This window comes from Ambystoma mexicanum, chromosome 2p (assembly GCF_040938575.1).
Source record: "Ambystoma mexicanum isolate Mex_15411 chromosome 2p, UKY_AmexF1_1, whole genome shotgun sequence".
NCBI lineage: Eukaryota > Metazoa > Chordata > Amphibia > Caudata > Ambystomatidae > Ambystoma > Ambystoma mexicanum.
Genome location: NC_090923.1, coordinates 1201995463 through 1202016450, shown reverse-complemented (window position 1 = coordinate 1202016450; position 20988 = coordinate 1201995463). Strand labels below are relative to the sequence as shown.

At 50.7% G+C, this 20988-nt stretch overlaps 1 protein-coding gene and 1 long non-coding RNA gene across 2 annotated transcripts in view; one reads left to right on the top strand and one right to left on the bottom strand.

The window, feature by feature from the left end:
• The window catches only part of LOC138567335 (uncharacterized), a 30975-nt gene extending 11749 nt beyond the window's left edge, over positions 1 to 19226 (bottom strand). The window contains exon 1 of the long non-coding RNA XR_011302175.1: positions 16785 to 19226. This is a non-coding gene — a long non-coding RNA (uncharacterized lncRNA). The remainder of the gene's footprint in view (positions 1 to 16784) is intronic.
• The window catches only part of LOC138567333 (blue-sensitive opsin-like), a 198066-nt gene that overhangs the window by 13928 nt on the left and 163150 nt on the right, over positions 1 to 20988 (top strand). The gene's annotated exons all lie outside the window — the stretch shown is intronic.

Here is a 20988-nt window from a genome sequence, read left to right as displayed (position 1 = left end):
TAGCACCTGAGATTCTATCCGGGGATACAACCAAAAGACCTGGGGCTATAACCCCCTAGGCTCCCCTCTCCCCCCCCTAGCAACGCCTCTGCAAATAAGTCTAGAGGGGATGTATTGAGTGGCCCTAGCGCTCAGATATTCTTTGGCTATTTTCTCAGAAATCTCTATGGGCAAGATACAGAATTTAGAAATCAATTCATTGTTGGGCCTGGAGCCAGCGTGGTGTTTGTGAAGCCCAGGAGATGTGTTGCGCCAGGCTTAGGACTAGGTGGGCTGCTCGAGTCTGGATTTGTTGTAGGAGCTGAATGCCTTTTTTCAGGAGACCCATTAGATACTCTTACAGTACCCAGATACGATTAAGGCACTCACGGTCTGGGTATGATTAAGACAGGGCACCATTTCCCTCCTGTGGTTGAGGCTGAGGAACAGGGGAGGGATTCTCTATAGCAGGGGTCTGTAACCTTGGGCTTTCCAGATGTTTTGGACCACAAACCCCAACCGTCATAGCCAGTATAGTCAATGATGAGGGATCATGGGAGTTGTAGTCCAAAACACCTGGAGAGCTGCAGGTTGCAGACCCCTTCTCTATATGATACAACGTTGTTATTGGCAGTTCCTGTTTAGAGCCTTGATTTATAGGGAGAATGTAAGATTGGCACCAATGATCAAACCTAGTTTTTTTACACACCCTCTGAAGGGGACCCAAGAGAGAGTGGCTACTTAACGGGCACTAGCGAACTGTGAGGACTACAACAAAGCTCTGCTAACGTACATTTACTATCCAAGCCCTGTGCATGAATGTTAACCAAATCAAGGTGCTACAACCCTAAAACAGGAGGATAGACACCAGATACACTTCTTAACGGGACACTTCTTACTTGAAGCTGGCTGTTTAAGTTGATTCGAATTTATACAAACAAAATGTAGCTTAACCCTGCCATACTACACCTTTAGGTTTTCAAATATGCAGAAATAATTTGGTCCTGCTTGTTTTTATGCGCTCCTACTGACTTCCTGGGGGTTACTTATTACCGGAGGCGTTGCTAGGGGGGGAGTGAGGGGGCTATAGCCCCAGGTCTTTTGGCTGTAGCCCCGGATAGAAGCTCAGGGGTTACAACCAAAAAAGCTAGCTAGCCCCCAGTCCCGACTGTCCCAAAATTAGCGTAGCCCCGGATCTTTTCCAGACCTAGCAACACCCCTGCTTATTACCAGTGTATTCGCCCTGTTGCACCCAGCTTGCCACTGCTTTCCTGTTGTGCCCATCCTTCCTGGTTTTATACCCCGAAATCGTGACACTTTGTCTGACAGCGCCGAAGAGTTGAAAATGACAAGTCAAGAGCTCAGGGCCAATGCAAACGTAGTGAACGTTTATTCTGTGAGCAGCCATAGGCAGGGTCAGGCTAGGGAATAAAATCCGTCCAGGCACCAATGAAAAAGTGCCCAATAAGCACACATTACAATTCATCACTATCCAAAACAGACTGAGTGCTGGCCAAAGGGGTGTTTTGGATAAAAATAGGTTGCAAATGATGCATTTGAAAAACTATTTGCTAAGTAACATTGCTTAAAATGAGTGTAGTTACTTCTGGAACTGGTCCACTTTGGCACAAAAAGGGGACCATTCTGTAAAAGCTCTCATCTAAGTCATGGGCTGGCACGTCTGGCATTGCCCATTTGCCCAACAGGCCCTTCCGAGCAGGCCGTCGGTATAAATACAGCGGCAGGGCCCCTTGCAATTTACTTTGCAAAAACAGCCTGCAATACATACTCTGAATGTATAAAGAAGAACATCACAGGAGAAGAATTTCAAATATGCAAAAAGGTGCCCACATTTTCTCCTGCCAGGAATGTGATCATTTTGGGCAGGGAATTAGACCTGCAAGACAGAGAAATGTGTGTTTTTTGAGAGCACCGGTTCACTTTCCTGTAACAAAGGCGCCTTTTCAGATTTGCCAGGTTCTAAAGGTAAACATTCCACTGGAGTCCCTCGGATATTCGGGGGGGATTTCCCCTCGTGGTGTTTTCTTTGAAAGGCGAGCGAGGGAGGTAGTTTATTCCCAGAGCTGCTTGGCAAACTTCAAAACGGGCTGGCGCTTTAAGCTAAACTGCACAAAATACCCAGACTATTAGTGGAGAAGGTAGCTTTAATGTGAAAGGACACAGCTCACAAACTTCGCTAACCTGACCCTAATCCTTATGGTTCAAGCAACCATCATTTAATCGACAGTGTCCCTGGCTTACTGCTCCAATATCCCCGAAAACCCCAATATCCTCGGTCCCCACAACTCACTACCTCTCACCTCCAGAGCCTGGAAGCCAGGCTGACCTGCCGCATCAGTAACAACGGGACACTGATATACAAAGTTAGCCCTAGGCCCTTGCTGTTCTGACTTGTCACACAAACCACCATCTCTCCCTTATTACTCTCCTCCCCTGCCCAGTGCACCCACCCGTAAACTTTCGCCAAGACAAAATTACTGGGGTGGGCGGGCAACACGATCAGCATCAACAGCAGACTGTTGGCTGAATCATCGTCACCATCCATATAAATAGGATAGGGGGTGCACTGCCCCCCAGCGCGACTCGCTGGCTGGAGGGTAGCACCCAAACTTCCCCTCGGGAGCAAGGCATACTGTGTGCTCCCCAGGGTCTCCCGTTGGCTAAACTGCACAAAATACCCAGACACACCATTCATGGAAAAGGTTGCTTTAATGTAACAGGCCACAGCTTACAAACTTCGCTAACCTGGTCCCTCAGCCTTACAGACTAACCAAAACATTAAACATGTAAGGAGACCCACTCCCCCCCTTCCCATTCCCTCCCTTCACATATTCTTTCCCCCTTCAAATCCCAATATCTTTCACAACTTTATCCGTCTCCTCTCCCCAAGCCACCACCCGCCCTTTTTCCCTCCCTCTTCCCCTATCTTGTATCCCCAGGCTAGCCTGTCCATCCACACAGTACTAACCACCATCATTACCATGATAATAATTCTTCAGCTTCAACCAATCATTTTTTAACTGACTGTATCCCCGGCACTCAGAAAAATCCACCCCAGAGGTTTTCTTTCTGCCCCACCCCCAACATGTCTTTATTCATTATTTTATTATTATTATTTTATTTTTAAAACACTCCCCTCCTGAAACTCCTGACACCCAGACACAACATGGTCCACCCCTTTTTGCTAGTGAGATGTAAGCAGTCTCTTTGCTTGCCAAATTCATTGACACCCCTAGCCCCGTGTCAAAGCCCCTGTACCCCTTATTTAACTCCCTGAACTGCCAATCCTTTCTTTCTCACCTGCTCACCCCATAACTTCACCTCTCTCAGTTGCCCCCAACCCCTTCTCACAGCCCTTGATCCCACTACAAGCATTCCCGCACTGTCCCTTCCTTCTCCCCGCTCATGGCGTCCTTTCCCCACCCTACCCTTGAAGGCCACCCCCCTCCTTTAATGAAGCCCTGCACACCATGACCACCACCCCGTATAACCAAATAGTAATAGCTGACGATCCTCTTAAACCCACAAGACCAAATCACCTAAATACACATACTTATAGCTACACACGCACTGCATACAAAAACCTATATTCCCCAACATTACCAGACACCTTCCACCACTAACTGGTCGCTCATTCTCTTCTCCAGAACACAGCCCATCTGCCGCATTTAAGAAAGAAATGACAAAATGAGAACCACACAACCACTCACGCTACAGCACTCTGCTACTCCTCCTTTGCTGCACCTACTGCTCCTTACCATAAACCCCTAACGTCCCTCCCTGCCCCATGACGCTGGCACTTCCATTCCGATCCTTCTCCCTTCTCATAAGCCCCCGCTGCTGGAAATCCCCCATCCAGTAGTGTAACCACCAACAACTGCCCCCACTTTCCCCCAGTCGCACCAAACCTCTCTATAATCCCCCCTGAACATTTCCCTACTGTCAATTTCCTCCCGCCTGAAATGAGAACTGGTAGCTAGCCATCATCTCCTTGCCCAATTTCTCTCACCCAGAACCGGGGGCAGCCCCCAGTGAAAAGCCCACACCCACTTTACCCTGCTAATCAACCGTATACCTCCCAGACATGTATACCCTCCTTTTACAACACCACCTCCCATGGCACCCCCTTCCTTGGCTCAAACTAACTCCTATGTCCTAAAACATCCCCCCCCCCCAAAATGCGTAAATTGCTAAACTGAACCTTGCACCCTATGATGCCACGGACCAACTGAGGTCCCGAAACCTCATGTCAACCCCTTCTTTCAGAACCCCCACCTGCTGACCCTCTACCTGCATCCAGCCTTTTGTCTTCTTTTCGCCCCCTTTTGCCAGCTTGCCCCCCCTCCCACAAAACCTTTGAATCAGCATTACAGGAGGAACCCAGCACCTTGGAAACACCCTCATAGACCAACTGCGCATGCAACCCCTACTCTAATCACCCTTTCCATCCCCTACCCACCTGCGCCCCTAGCCTCTTGTCCTAAACCTCCCCTTGCTCTCTTGCTCCCTTTTCCCCAGGCGAGCCTGTCTACCAGCACTACATTGTCGCTAACCCAATTTCATTCCGACCCCCTGTGCCCCATCGCTGTTTCCCATAAATATTGCAAATCATAGAAAATAGGAGCAATGAAGTAATGTGGTGACCCAGGAACAAACAGGTTTGACCCAGTCGCCCAATCCACCAGACAGTATGAGCTACCCGTATTGACCACCAAAGGTTATTGTTACCACCCTCTCTCTATACGTTCCCAAATATTAATCACTTTCACCATAACGCACCCCCATTCTTCTCCCTTCCCAATGCACTGTAATCAATTTTAACCCATGCCTTTCCAGTTTGTTTGATTTAGGGGCCAGAACGTTCAACAGAGTCTCAGGAGAATGTACAACTCAATGTGCTCCTGCACGGGTACTCCCATGGCATTCTTCGACCCCCATCATAACAATTGCCGCCCGCGCTTTCCCTTGCCGTGCACCACCAAACTGCTGCACCCCAAATCCACCAGGGGCCTACGTGCACCCACTTTCCATACCATTGACTTTCCACACCCTGCACCTCACGCAGTACCCCACATCCCTCCTCCTTTGCCAGTGTGCCCAATGCACACCCTTGCAAATGCTCCAGTCGCACCCTGCTCTCCCAATGCACCAGGGGCCATCCACGCACCCTCTGTCCATGCACTTAAATGTGCACACCCCGCTACCTCACGTAGCACCTTTGCATCCCTCATCCACATGGGAGGTCGCCCTGTGCGCTGTCCCCCCTAGTCCCCTAACTTTCCACCTCATACTAATAATGACCCTCTTATTACCAACCGAGATACCATAGACCTTGCCCCCTCAATACCCTAGGTGCCATCCCGTGCACCTTCTTTATCCGCCTCCTCTGAACCGAAACCACACTTCCCTCATTAAAGATCACTAAACCTCTTATTTTTTTAGTTTAGCCAGCATTCAACAGTGTCAAGAAATGTACAACTCCACGTGTTCCTGCATCTATTGACAACTGTTAATGCAGTGACGCCCCACATCTAATTTCACCATTGCCCCCATGGCCTGACATGCAAGAACCCAAAAAGGCTGACAGCCCCCCTCTGCGCACTCCCACAGCATCAGGAGGCATCCCTTGCCGTCTGTCCATGCACTTCCATTGCGCTCCCAGGTACCTCTTGTTACGAAACCAGGATGCTACCACTCCTGCCCCTTATCCCACGCTAGGTGCCATTTTGTGCGCCTTCTGCTTCCCCTGTCTGCGCACCTCACTTCCCCTCCTACACTTCACCTATTCCCCAAATGTCCCCTCTACTTCCTGGGTATCATCCTTAGCACCCCTTCCGAACACAATTCCTTGCGGCATGGCCTCTTTGCCCCATGCCACCCCATTCTGATGTCCCTACTGTCCCCTCCTTTGGGTACTCTTCGAAAATGCTTGTCCTTTTCCATTCACCAGCTCCCTAACTAATGATTTCCCAGTTAAATGAAATGTTTTGCCTCTCCCGAAACTAGGGTCCCCTCATTAATTTGAACGGTTTTGTTGACCTGCATTGTTCATCTTAAGTGTCTCCCTACCAACATTTCCCATTAAAGACAATACATGTATCCAATACAGGGATGACAAAGAACGTATTACTTTGGTGCTGTTCGTCAAATCCACCCAACGTTGTGACACAATGAAGATTACCACTGCTGTAGCGCAGTGAGGCTTAATTCTACAAAAGACACAGAGGCGAGCATTATGCGCAACTTCTTTATTTCTACTCTTCCAGCAGATTTAAATCCTCACATTTGTTCATTTAAAATCTTTCTTTTTTTTCTTTTTTTTAAAACTGAAAACACTCTTAAAACCTTATATTCCATGAACACCAGTGTCTCTGGTAGTCCTATCCTGTCTCTGTGTCCCATACGCCACACCTTGAGCAGGTCCTTTCCTCTTCCTTGATGTCTTCCAACTGACATCCGATAACCATGTCGCAACTAATACAGTCCAACTGGACAACTTAGCATGCATCGCTCAGTTGCTCTTCTGATCATCTCCTGCCAGAGAAAAGGAACCTCATAAGGGAGGGTAGAATGATGCAGCCTAGATTACATGATGAACAATCCACATAACGGCCTCCGCTCCCTTCCCTGCGCGTCATTGGGTGGGATAATGCTCGCCTCTGTGTCTTTAATAGAATGAAGCCTTCCTGTGCTACAGCAGGGGTAATCTTCCTTCTATATCAAGACCGGAGGTGAGTATTATGCTTGTTCAAAACTATGCACTACTGTTTCTGCCGCACTCGCTATCGGCTTCAAATAAAACGTCTTAAAGGTGACCGTCGCTGGACCAATCAGCCACTTTCAGGATATCCTGGAGATTAGTTCCAGCTCCGAAGGCCTTAGATGCCATTGTTCCTACGACCGAGTGATTCCAAAATGAGTAACATCTATAACCACTAGGGACATGCTCTCCCACACCCAACATGCAATAGTTGCCGCTGCTGCCTCTTTAAATGGCTTCCTGTGCATAATCAGTAACTGTGACACCCCTGCTGGTCTCACTTCGCCCGTTCTTGCTTCGTACTCCTTGATACACTTAGCTACGCACAGCTTTGGCTGGTCTAGAAAGTAGGGGTACGAGATAACTGTTGAGTGGCCTTTAGTCCTTTTAGCGATGGAAAAGGTGACTCTTTTGGGCCAAAGAACGTTGTGTCCACTTCGAGGGCTTTCACGTCCGACACTCTCCTACAGGATACTAAACATAACAGCATTGCCAACTTCCCTGAAAGCTGGTTGCTTGACAGATCCTTGTTACGCGGCCAGCTCACAAGCAGCCACAAAACCGTATCAAGGTCCCATAGATGTGCATATTTAGGTATGGGGGAATGGATATTTTCGCTCCTCGCATCAACCTCACAACTGCCTGTGTTCCCCCAGCGGTGCACCCCCAACGGATCCTGACCTGCTGATATTGTTGACCTATAAACACCTAAGCTAAGGTTCAGAACATCTTCCCCTCTCTGGCTAGGGAGCATAGAAAATTGAGCATGTGCACTAAAGGGGCCGAAAAGGGATGAAGATTGTGCTGGCTGCACCATAAGCACCATCTCCTCCAAGATGCCTCATAACATTTAATCATGGAAGAGGCCCAGGATTGCTTGATAAGCTCCACAGCTGCTCCCAAAATTCCTGGCAAACTCCATCAGCCCCTTATACCTGGCACGCTAGCAGCTAGCAGAGGCGGCTGACCTGTCTCTGCTAGGGGGTGCCAATTCTCTGACGGATCCGCCAGGAGATCTGCTCAGGGAGGAAGAGCTTGTGGAAAATCTGAAGAAAGTTCCATCAGAACTGTAAACCATACTTGCGACTTCCAGTTCGGAGCTACTATAACTACTTCTGCTTTCTCCCTCCTGATCTTTGCTAGTACCCTTGCTAGCATCATGAAGGGGGGGAACGTGTAGTGCACTCCGCTTGACCACATCTAAAGGAACATGTCCGCTCCCTGTGCCTCCGGGTCCGGTCTCCAGCTGAAAAACTTTGGTAACTGTTTGTTCAACCTGGAAGTGAACAGATCGGTGTCCAGCGGGCCCCAGTGGGCTGCTATCTGAGAGAACATCTCCTTGTAAAGTATCCAGTCGCTGGAGTTGTGCCAGTAATGCAAGTTCCAATCTGCTACTATGTTCCGCATGCCCAGGATGTGCTCCACCATCACCGAGATTTTGCATTTGAGGCAGCAATGGCAAAAATCTTTGGTCAACTCCGCTAGCAGTCACGGTGGGGTACCCCCTAGATGGTTGATATACCGGATTGCTGAGACTTTGTCAATCCTGAGTAGGATGCTGCACTCCGCCTTACCCCTCTTGAAGGCCTTGAGCGCGAAAGAGCCTGCAAGCAATTCCATTCTGTTTATACGGAGTGCCAACTCCTCCTGAGACCACCTGTCACCCGTCTGTAGACGGCCACATCTTGCTCCCCTGCTTACTCTGCTGGTGTCTGATTCTATAATGAGCTCCGGAATGTCTCAGAACTTGTCAGTCCATTCCGGGCTTCCATGTTCTGAAGCCACCACTCAAGATCTAATCTCCCTTCCTGATCCAGGGGAACCCACTGATTGATGGTACCCTAGACCCACTTGTAGATGCCAGATCTTCAGCCTCTGCAGGGCCATGTAGTGTAGGGGACCCAGAAAGATGGCCTGTACGTAGCCCGCTAAAAGACTGACACTTCTTGCTAATGCCCGGAGTGATATTGAGGGCTTGGCTAGCGCTGACCTCAGTCCCTTCTTTATTGCCCCCATCTTGGGGCCTGGCAGCTCCAGAAGTGCTCTTGTCGTATCTACTACAAATTCCAGAAACTCTAGGCGTTGCTTGTGGATCAGCTCTGACTTCGATGCCCAGAGAGGATAGCAATTGAGTCGCTCACTGCAACTGGCTGACAAGCACCTGCTTGTCGCCCGTTAGCATGAGGATATCGCCCAAATACATGATCATGTAAATACCTCTTTACTGCATTGCTGCTGCCACCGCTCTCATGACCTTCATGAGGCCCAGGATACTGATGCTAGTCAGAACGGAAGACGTCTGAATTGCCATATCTGCGAGTTGCATAGAAAACTGAGGTATCTGCGTTGATCCCTGGCTACCGGATCGTTAGGTAAGCATCCTTCAGATCCAACTTGATCAGCCAGTTCCCTTTCCAGAGAATGTCTTGGAGGAGGTGTATGCCCTCCATTTTGAAGTATCTGTAGACCAGTCAACCGTTGAGTTCTTTCAGGTTGATCACTGGTTGCACTTTCTACTTCCTGTTTACCAGAAGCATATTGGTCATAAAGATTGTGGATGCCCTGTCTCTGTACTCTATAGCACCCTTGCACGCTAGCTGCATCAGCTCTCTCTCTAGAACACAGTTGTCCAACTCCAGGCCTCGAGGATCCATGCCAGGTTTTCAGGATACCCCTTCATTAATATTCATAAGATAGATGTGCACACAGTCATTCTAAATGTATGCACATTTTTCCTCAGGAATATTAAAGAGGGATATCCTGAAAACCTGTCAGGATTCTGGCTTCGAGGACTGCAGTTGGACAACCCTGCTCTAGAAGGTTGCATTCTTCACGCATCTGTGCAAACACCCTTGGCCTGTTCTGTTGGACTGGCAGTGCTACGAACTCCAACTGAAAACCTGACACAGTCAGAAGTCACGTGTTGAAAGCATTTGCCAATTTTTCTAATATGTAAGGGTCGTACTTTTGACCTTTTGGGTACTCTGCGCCCTTTGGTTTCCCCAATCAAAGATTCCAGGGCCTCCAGCCTATCCCAGAGAGGGCGTACCCCTTGTGATACAGTGTTTATGAGGGAATCCCCCCACACCCTCTTAAAAATGAGCATAAGCTCTGAGTCATCTTCGGAAAATTCCTGAACCTGGCTCCCCAGACTTACGTCGTCTGATTCCATCCTTGCGCTATTCAGACTGCTGCCTGGGTGGCTAGACAGTGCATGCTGAATAGAACACACTCAGGAAGGTGGAGTGGGGTGTTGGGTTACCAATGGGGATATATGTAAATATATATATATATATATATATATATATATATATATATATATATATATATATATATATATATATATATATATATATATATATGTAAATAAATATGCACAGCCCACTGTGAGCTGTCTTTAGTACTGAGACCTCTCCTGAATGGAGGGCTCCACAGTTTATGTAGCAGATCTGCTGTCTGTCATTCTTGTTTGCAGCTTTCTCGTGCTGCTTCTTGTATGGGAGGCCTGCTTAGCTATTGCTCCAAGGTCCTCTGCTAACTGAGCTTGCATAACCCCTGCATTTGTACATTTGTACCCATAGCCAATAAGATAAGCCAAAATTTGCTCATTCTTCCGTTCCCTCTTCTTTCCCCTTTAGACAATTAGCCGGAATGAGACAATAGTTTTGTAAATGGCAAACTAGGCCGCAGTTTTATTTTCACAACAAAAGAATCACTGCACACATTTAGTGAAATTCAGTTTGTAAGTGTGGCGCTCGCTCCGTGTCCAATCCACCTGCTTCCCCCTATTCCTTTGCATAAAGTCCATAGTAGGCCCAACTCTCCCACCCCTTTGTGCCTGAGCCTACCCTGCCTCTGCAGGTGTCCGTGGGTGGTTTCCTTTGTGGGAAGCTGAGCCCTTGTTGTTACGACCAGACGCCCCTGCCGTTAGGCTCCCAAGAGGCGCTGGTCCGAGAACAGCGAAGACCCTTCCGGATTCCTCCTGGCTCATTCGGAGTCTGTCTTTTGTGCTTGGTCGCCCAAACACAGCCATATTCTCGCCTGGCCGTCCTGCGACAGCGACGTTAAGGTGTTGTCTTCCTTCCGTTCTTTTGTGGGGTGGGTGGGTGGAAAACAAAATCCTTTCCTCCCTGCGGCGGGGCAGGCGTCCTACTGCAGGTGCTGGATGCTTCCTGCTGTAGGACGCCCACTCGTTATAAAGGGGTTACCCTGCCCCTTTCCATTGTCTGCCCTTTTTGGGCTTTTGGTTGTTTTGGCATGGTTTTCCTGAGCCCTCCCCTCACCCTGAGGAGAGGGAGGAGTGGTTGTGAAGGACCCTACATGGATTACCGGGCCGTCTCCTCCATTTTGTTGCTGCTTTCCCATCGCCAGCTTCATAACCCCTGCATTTGTCCATTTGTACTCATAGCCAATAAGATAAACCAAGCTTTGCTCATTCTTCCGTTCCCTCTTCTTTCCCCCTTTAGACAATTAGCCGGAATGAGACAATAGTTTTCTAAATGGCAAACTTGGCTGCACTTTTATTTTCACAACAAACGAATCACTGTACACATTTAGTGGAATTCAGTCTGTAAGTGTGGCACTCGCTACGTGTGCAATCCACCTGCTTCCCCCTATTCCTTTGCATAAAGTCCATAGTAGGCCCAACTCTCCCAACCCTTTGTGCCTGAGCCTACTCTGCCTCTGCAGGTGTCTGTGGGTGGGGAGAGCGCTGTTTCTTTTGGGGGATGCTGAGCCCTTTTTGTTACCACCAGACGCCCCTGCCGTTAGGCTCCCAAGAGGCGCTGGTCCGAGAAGAGCGAAGACCCTTCCGGCTTCCTCTTGGCTCATTCGCAGTCTGTCTTTTGTGCTTGGTCGCTCAAACACCGCCACACCGCTTGGTGGGTTACCGCCCACCATGGCTCCCCCTCTTTTCTGATTCCTTTACAGCTCCAGCAGTTTTGTACATATATTCCAGTAGAAGAGCTCCATCCCCATTGCTGACAGATGCACTCCATCTTTGAAAAAATATTCGGGGGTTTTAGGTTGATCAGGCCATGTCTGATGTGTTCGAAGCCTCTGCCCTTGCAGAATTTAGACATGGCGCAATTCAATTTCTTCCTTGATCTTTCCACTGCTGTGTGGTTCTCGGCCCCTCTCCATTCCGTTCTGGGAATTACCTCCGACCACACGATCTCTGTCTCCCCCAGCTGTGCCGATATCTCCTGTAATGGGAACATCATGTCCCTCAACAAGAACCCCTCCCTAACTTGGTCAAATCGTTCCCCCCCAAGTGGATCACCAGCACAACTTGCCTCTGCTGTTTACCCAGCAACTTCCGTAGTAGCCCCTGTAACTGTGCCCATTTCATCTCTGCCACACCATGCCACCAGATCTGGAACTCGCCGGCCGTCAGCTCCTCCTGCTGCGGTGTCCAGCCATCCCTTGAAATAAACGAGTGCCTCACCACCCAAACGGAGCGCCTCTTTCTCCTCTGTGAAGCTGGTAATGAGAAGGAGATGAGATGTTATGATACATTACATTTTCTCTGGCCTGATGTATCTTTTAAAACAGCCTGAAGAGCATCTTCCCAACTTCTTGATATCTTCCGCCCCTAAGACCCCAGCCGCTGCGAAGGTGGCTGCCCCTATACTGAACGAATGGGTCCCAAACTGCCCCTCTGTTAACCCCATCTCTGCCAGTGCCAGTTCTATCACCTTTTTGAACTGGAAGCGGCTCAAGGCGGACCCGTCCCCATGTAATAGCAGTGGCGCCCCAGGATCCGAGGGCGGCCGCTGCTGCAAAAAGCTGGCCAGGGCTGCCACTGGGCATGCTAGACTTGCTTGGATGGTATCAGGTAATAATATCCCCATATATATGGTCGCCGTAAATAATATTGCCGGGAAAATGTTGTGGCGATATTATTTGGATGACCATATATATGGGGACACAGGAAAACAACAAAAAAAAAATTTAAAAAGAAAAAATATAAAGAAAAGAAAAAAAGTTTGGGGGTTGCGGGGGTGTCCCCTGCATGTTCCATGCAATAATGTCGCCACAAAAAACGGCCATTTTTCGGCAATATTTTTGCATGGCGAGATTGTTGTGGCGACATTATTACATGGAACCGCTTGGATGGCCTGTAGTGTCAGTGCCACCCCTTTCCCCTTCTGGTCAGTCTTTGACCTTCGCACATAGATTATCACCTGGGTGCTACTTGATTGCACGTCCCTCAGTCGCAGGAAGCCATTCCCTTTGCCCCCTTTGTTTTCAGGCATCAGCTTGCTCACCCTGAGAGCCCCAAAGAATGCAACTGAGAAGGCAGCTGTAAATAGTACTCTCTCTGTTTTGCTGCTGCATACTGTATACAGACATTTAATTAAACCATGCAGTTTCACTACGTCGATGGGCCGCCTCTCGTCAGGCTTCACTACCGTTTGCTTGGCTCATCCTCTCATGGCCAGTGTGATGTAGTGCTCCTTGGTGGGGTCCCTTTCACCCTGCAGTTTGGCATAATAAGCTATTACAGCCAAACGATATGTCATCCATGCTCTGGTTCTCCCCATCCTCCAGCACCAGCCCACAAAGGCCCGCACTGGTAACTCTCTCTGCCCTTCCTTCAGGCAGTATGTCCCTTTGAAATGCTGTGAACCATTACCAACAAGTCCTGTACCTCTTTGCTGTGCCTGGCACCAAAGATGTGCCTATCAGAGAGCTCAGATTGCCCCAATCATCCCCCACCAATGCTCCATGAATGGGGCCATCACCTTCCTTGCTTCTGGGCAGCTGTCTCGGAACTTCTCCCACTGTAAACGAGACAGAGAATCAGCGGCCGTGTTTTTGACACCGGGAATGTGCCGGGCCCTGACCTCGATGTTTAAAGCCAGCAGGCATTAGGTGAGTTCCCTGAGCAACTTCAATACCTTTAGATTGCTTGATGACCCCAAATTAATAATCTGCACCACTGCCAAGTTGTCTGACCACAACAACACTTTTTTGTTACCCAGGTGTTCCCCCCACAACTTAAATGCTACTACAATGGGGAATAGTTCCAACAGCGTGATGTCCTTTGTGATTTCCTTCTTATGCCACTCTGCTGGCCATGCCGCACCACCTGACCCCCGGGATCACCCAGAAGCCATGTGAACCTGAAGAATCCGTAAATAGTTTGAGCCTCTCGCTGCTTGTCCAATCCTCCTTCCAGATTGAAACCCCATTTGACTCTTCCAGAAATTTTCCCCACATCCGGAGGTCCTCCTTTACCTCTGATCCCAACCAGACATGTTGGGAAGCGTGTTGCAGACCCACTGTTTTTAGCTCTATACCTCTGGCAAACACTTTCCCTGCAGGTATTACTCTCCCAGAGAAATTAAAGTTACCTGTCAGCTACTGCAGCTCCCTCAAGGTTTCTTTGCTCTTCCCCTACAACCCCTTTATGATGTCCTTCAATTTCTGCACCTTGTCCTGCGGGAGCCTGCATTCGCCATTGACTGAGTCGATTTCTATCCCCAGGAATGTCAATGTAGTGACTGGACCTACTGTCTTCCCTGCTGCCAGTGCGACCCCCATGTGCAACATCAGCCCCTGAAATGCCCCCATGAGTGCCCTGCACTCACCGGTCCCTTCTTTCCCAATGTACAGAAAATCATAAAGATAATGTAAGATCCCACCATCCTTCATCTTTTCCCTTACAGTAAATTCCAGGAAGGTACTGAATGCTTCAAAGTACGAGCATGAAATGGCACAGCCCATCGGCAGACATTTGTCATAGAAGTATTTGTTGTCCACCTTGCACCCCAGCAAGTGATGGCTCTCCCTGTGAATTGGCAAGAGCCTGAAGGCTGACTCAATGTCTGACTTTCCCATTAGGGCCCCCCTCCCTGCCGCTTTTACCATTTATATAGCGTCTTCCAAGGAGGCATACTGAACCCTACACAACTCCTCTGGTATGCCATCATTCACAGATTGTCCTTCTGGAAAGGAGAGGTGGTGGATCAGGTGGTACTGGCCTTCCTCCTTCTTAGGCACCAGCCCTAGTGGTGACACCACTAAATTGTCCATGGGAAGGGAAGAGAAGGGACCTGCCACTCTACCTAGCTTGATTTCTTTCTCCACTTTCCGTTCCAACACCTCTGGCCTATCCAGTGCTGACCGTAAGTTGGTTGCCTCCTTAACCATCAGCTCTCTTGTTCCCGGGATCTTAAAACCCCACCTGTACCCATGCCACAAAAACTTTGCATCAACCTTGTTGTGATATATATTAAGAAAAGGAGTCATGGCAAGGAGGTTAACAGGTGTGGGTAAATTTGTTTTGATCATACTCATGCCTCTCACAGGTTTGACAGAATTGCTTCTTTCTGCTAGTACCTCAGTCTCTCTTGGATTTCTCTTAGGTTTGCTGTTGTTTTTATGCTTTGCTTTGCCTGAAGTGGAGCTGCACGCCCCGAGCTCCCGCCGCTTGGGTGCCTGAATGTACATGCTTTACCATAGGAGCACTCCCCTTCTGCAAACCTCCCAGCAATATGCTCGCTCCACCTGGTAGGTTGCCGCCCGATTCACCCAGGAGGAGGGCCCACGAAAGGACCCCCTTCCTCATTGTGAATAACCCCCTCTGCCTCTCCAAACCTGAGACTTCTCCCCTTGCTGCTTATCCCTGTGTTCCCTGGCGGGCATCATCTTATCAATGTACCCCCCGACTTCCACCTCGTCCCAGGACATAGCTGGTCACACTTGCATTTTCAACCTCATGGTCCGATCGTAATCCAGCCACCCTTCATCCCCATATTTAAGGTATAGATCATGTATGTATTGCTCCTAGGCCACCATTGACAATGCATCCTGCGGATATTTCTCTAGCATCACAGACATGTAAGTTCTAAATGCTTTGAGCCGATTGTGGATAGTGTGTTCCACCTTAAACCTCTCCTTCTCCTTTTTTTCTTTCTCCTTTTCTGACAAGTCTTTCAAACCTTCCCCCTATGGTACAATCACCAATAAGTCAAAGATTTCCACAAACTCCTTCCTCCAAAGCCTCTGCTTGGTGGCCCATGGAATGTGCCACACCAATGAATTGACTGCCGCTCGCACTGGCATCGCTCTACCATAATGAATCTGCACCCAAGCTCCTCCAACCCCCAAGTTGGTTGGGACCCCTGGCACCGAAGAAGAGAGCATATCTCCTAGGCCAGACACGCAGCCCAATGGCTCCCGGTCAACGAGCGGATCACAATCCTCACCCTCACACACAAATGCCTCTCTCTTTCCGCCCCGTCCGACCTATCAGAGACCATCTCCAAACCCTCCTCCTCACGTCCCACCAGGACGCAATACACCAACTTACTCCATATCCCACGCATCAAAAAAGCCAAAGCCGTTGGCCTAAGCTTCCCCTACATTGCTGCCAAGTCCTGGAACCCTCTACCTGCAGAAATTAGAGCAGAGAACTCACTCCCGATTTTTCGTAGGAAACTTAAGACCTCCTTCTTTGCACAGTAATATGTGACACTTGCTAACCTATGCAAATATACTGCACTGTAGATTTGTACAAATGTCATACCTGCTCCTGTAAATGATGTATTACTCATGTATATGCAACTAAGATATGTCTGTAACAAGCGCCACGATGCCCCCGGGCTGACGTGCGCTCTACAAATCCGAATAAATAAATAAATAAATACATTGCCCTCCCCGCTGACATTGAGAGTCCCAGGCCCCTGGCCCCACCATCCCTTCCCATTCCGTGTCCCAGCTGGACTGGAGACTTGGGACAGCTGACTGGTCCCCCCAACTGGGCCTGTACTGGGCAAACCGACAGACAGAAACCCCCCTGGCGGAATCACACCCCTTTGAGGTACCAAACCATTCCCCCTCCACCGGTGAAAAGGCATGATAAATTCCACTCCCAGACCACCCAGAGCCCTGTGTCATCCCTTGCTGATACAGAGCACCACTTCCATCTACTACATTTTCAAAATACTTTCATTGGCACACACATTTGGCACTTGCCCACTTTTTCCCCACGCCTTCATGCACTCCATGAACATACCTTTGACCATCTCAAGGGATGTGGGTCCCTCCGCAGCTACTTCCACCGGTCTTGTTACAGGAGTGCTGGGTGTGCCACCACGATTCCCTGGAGCGTCAGCAAGTCTTGGAGCCGGCAAGACTGCATCCTCCTGCGTCCTCCCTTTCCTCCTTGGTTTTTTGCTGGTGTTGGACTGCTCCTTGCTCGCCCTCGCTTTTGCAGTCATAGTCCTTTTCCGCTTTGTTGCCTGGACCTCTTCCTCTTCTTGCTCTTCCTCGTCTTCTTCCGAAATTTCCACCTCCGCCAGTGCCCTTCACTAGCACTGTCCTGAAACATTAGCGGCTAGCCATTCACCTGGGTGGGCCCAGGCGTTTCCTGCCCTCCTTGAACCACCATTGTGCTCATCCAGTCTGGCCCATGTACTGCTGCTGCCAATCTTGCCATCTCTAGGAATACCTCAAGCTCCATTCTTTCCACAGTCAGTCACTTTGCTTTGTCGCTTGCAGCTGATTTTCCAGTCCTTAATAACCCCCAACAGCTATTTCACCCTGCGCTGACCGGATCCAATGAAGCACACACTTCCCCCAAGTGATGACTGCTCTTCCAGGGCGCTAGGTTTCTGGAACACAAACTTTCACCCTGCGCAGCCCGGGTCCTATTTATCAGCACTTCCCCTTGCCGCTGCCTTCTTGCGCCCGGTTTTTGTGTTTTTAAAAAAAACAAATCTTTCACCGTGTCCAGCCTGGGTCCAATTTATCAGAGCGTTCCGTTGCCGATGCCCTTTAAAAGTTATCACCCAGCCCAGGCGCCGGCCGCGTGCACCGCCCTGTTTAAGTTTCAACAATGTTCAAATTCGGCAGCCGGTGGCCCTCGCTGCTTCCTTCTCGTGCAGCCTGTACTTTGCGCGACTGCAGCCCATCCGTTGGTTTCACCCTGGCGGCCCTGTCAGTCCAGCAAAATCGTGATGGGAGCCGGAGAGGGCCGAAAGCTTTCTGCCCCCCCGCCGCTCCTTACCTTCTTCTGCCTTGCTCCGCTGCTCCTTATCCTGGTGCTACGACACCTGGCGCTGAACGGCCCTCCGTGAAGCGATCTCCAGGCAGCCGCCTCTTCTCCCGGGTCCGACCCGCTGCATTCGTACCACACCACCTGCTGCTCACGGGCTTCTGTTCAGCAGCGTAGCCTCTGGTCACCCTGCACCGTGACGCCTCGGGCTCCAGCCCCTTCTCCGCTTTCTCCGGGTCTGAAGTGGAGGTGTAGCTTCCGTTCCCCGCGCTGCAACGCACCCGGGCTCCAGCCCTTCTTTCTGCTTTTTCTGGGCTTGCACCGGACTGAGCTCCTTCAGCACGTCGACGACACTTCTCCCAGAACACGACACGAAACATAATCCTTTCCTCCTCTGCGACGGGGCAGGCGTCCTACTGCAGATGCTGGATGCTTCATGCTGTAGGACGCCCACTCGTTATAAAGGGGTTACCTCGCCCCTTTCCATTGTCTGCCTTTTGCGGGCTTTTGGTCGTTTTGGCGCCAATTCGCCTTAGCCCTCCCCTCACCCTGAGGAGAGGGAGGATTGGTCGTGAAGGACCCTGTATGGGTTACCGGGCTGTCTCCTCCATTTTGTTGCTGCTTTTCCGTCGCCAGCTTCAGCTTTTGTGCTGTCGGTAGGGGGCCTGCTCAGCAAGCTAGAGTGCCGTGTAGATGAGGCTCTGTAAACACTTGCTGTGAAGCGAAGCAGAATGAAAAACTTCTCTGTGGTGTTATTCTTCTATGATTGACAGAGAAAAGCACCTTGAGGGTGCCCACGCAGTATGTGAACAGTGCTGTTCCTCGCGCTAATGTGTAAGCGTGCTGCAACTACCCCGGGAAGCTGTGTCCGGGGGACTGAAAAAAGACAGGTCTCTGCTCGGCCATGGAGCGCGCTAATGGGCATGCGTGCTGTGCGACTGTCCCATAAAACTAGCACGGCTGTGGATGCTCAGAGCGCAGCGGGAGCCCATAAGTGAGTGGGTTGCTTGCGGGTCCGGCTCCGAAACTGCCATAAAGTTGCTGGTAAACGCAAGCGTTGCTCGCAGCTAAACATTACGAATTCTGATCATGCTGCACTTACACAGCAGGGCGGGACGACCATTAAATGTGCTGAAGAGGCAAGGACTAGCCCCCTGTCAAGTACATTATTCACTGAGTGCTTCGACGTAAGGGCCTTAGGGGTGAGACAAATGCTGCTTACCTCATACTGGGCTAGGGCCCAATACATATGCTCACAAAACTGAAAGCAGGAATCCCTGCCTATTTCCCCCTATATGGCCTCAGCCCCTCGCGAATCCTAACACTGTCCTCTGGGCAATGCTCCACAGCGACAACCCCTCGCTGACCCTCCTCCCAAGCATCTCCCAATCATCTGTCCAATCCGAACACCAGAGACTGCCCCCACCGGCGCCGGCACTCTCTCTCTCCTTACCCTGTGGCCATCGGGCACACTACTTAGTGCCCCCTCCCTCCGTCACCAGGTCCTCACAGGAGCGATGCTGGCGAAGATCCAGACAACACGATCGGCATCAACAGCCAACTGTTCCCGAACCTTCGCTGGCACCCATATAAATAGGCTAGGAGGGCGCTCTACCCCCAGCACGCCTCACTGGCCAGAGTGCAGTGCCCAAACTTCCCCAGGGAACAAAGTGTACCACATGTTCCCCAAAGCCCTCCTTTAATAGCGTTTCTCTGGGGCCAGCATTACTAGTTAAATTCTGCGCACTTGAAGGGCCATTACGTTGAGTGTCTGCATGTCCTGTGAAAAAACATATCGCATTTTTCATTACATGTCCCGTACATAAATATTTGAATGTGTGTCAACACTGCGCCCATGTCCAACGTCAAACAAATAACTGTCATCCCTGTTGGGGGCTGCTCCGGATCACCGGGCAGCCCCATGCTCGGGTCGGGTGGCACCCGACAACACACACTCTTCGGCGGCGCCCATGCCGCATACTCAGGGGTGGGGGTTCCGCCCACCCCGCTCCAGAGCACCGGAGCCCAGCACACGTGGCCAGGTCCACCTGGCCACCGCGGCCCCGGCTCTGGGGGCACCCAGGCCGGGGTCGCCTCCCCAACCCGCCTCACATGGCTGGGGGACCCACAGGGACGGCGTTGCCCGGCAGGGGCACCGTCCGGACGGCGTTGCCCGGCAGGGGCACCGTCCTTAAGCTGGGCCCCGTTCGTGGGCCCAGCACCAACAGCGCAGCACCAGCCTGGTGCAACAGGAACGACGCTGGAGCCAGAATGGGAGTGACTGGCCAGCCGGAAGCGGCTGGCTTCTTTTATTATGTTGGTCACGTGGCTACTGCCACGTGACCCATTACAACATCCTGGGAGCTACCACGCTCCCAGGAAGGGTTAACATGCAACACCACTCCATTTTTTAATGACAATAAACAAAATATACACCACTGCATTCTACTACTCATATAACCACTCTACTGATACACCCTTTATTAACCTGGGTGAGTGGTTTCACTATTACGCAACACTGATGATATCTACTGGCACCACATGACGCCCTCTACATGCGTAAGTGTGCACAACATCACATTGCCCACTACCTGGGCAATTATCAACAAGCCTATGTCTGCAGGCTCCCCCAGTCTTCATGGGGACGTCGAGAACACTGTCCCCCCTCCATTCACCAGAGTCCAAAACGGCCGGCAAAGCCGCACCTGGGGAAGCCCAGGGGCCACATCGGCCACGTCCATAGTCTGGGGGTGCCGATGGTGAGCTGCTGGCGGCAGGCCCCTCCTCCTACCTCCTTTCCCTGGTGGGGAGGTGTCACGACAACACCGGTGGCAGGATGCTGTTGCGCCCCTTTCTTTGTTGCTGTCGCTTGGGGGCTGCAGCGTGAGGCAGGGTGACATTGTGCCTCCATTGCCCCGTGTTCATTTTCTTTTCCTTACGGGCCCAGGTACAGTTGGGCCCGTGCGCCCCAGCGGTGCGGCAGTCGGCGGCCCAGTTCTAAGGAGGGCCGGGGAGCCGTGTCTTGCTCTCCCCTTTTCTCTTGGCTCCCCATGGAGCGCTGCAGGCCTCCTCGGCGGGTGGATGGCGCCGGCATCTGGCACACACCCAAGTATATTTTTTTCCTTGCGCCGACCATCGCACCTCCTCACTGCCATGGCATGCGGGTGGGGGAGGGGGGCAGCCGGTCCCCCTTCACGCTGCGAGTGCCGCTCACCTCAACCCG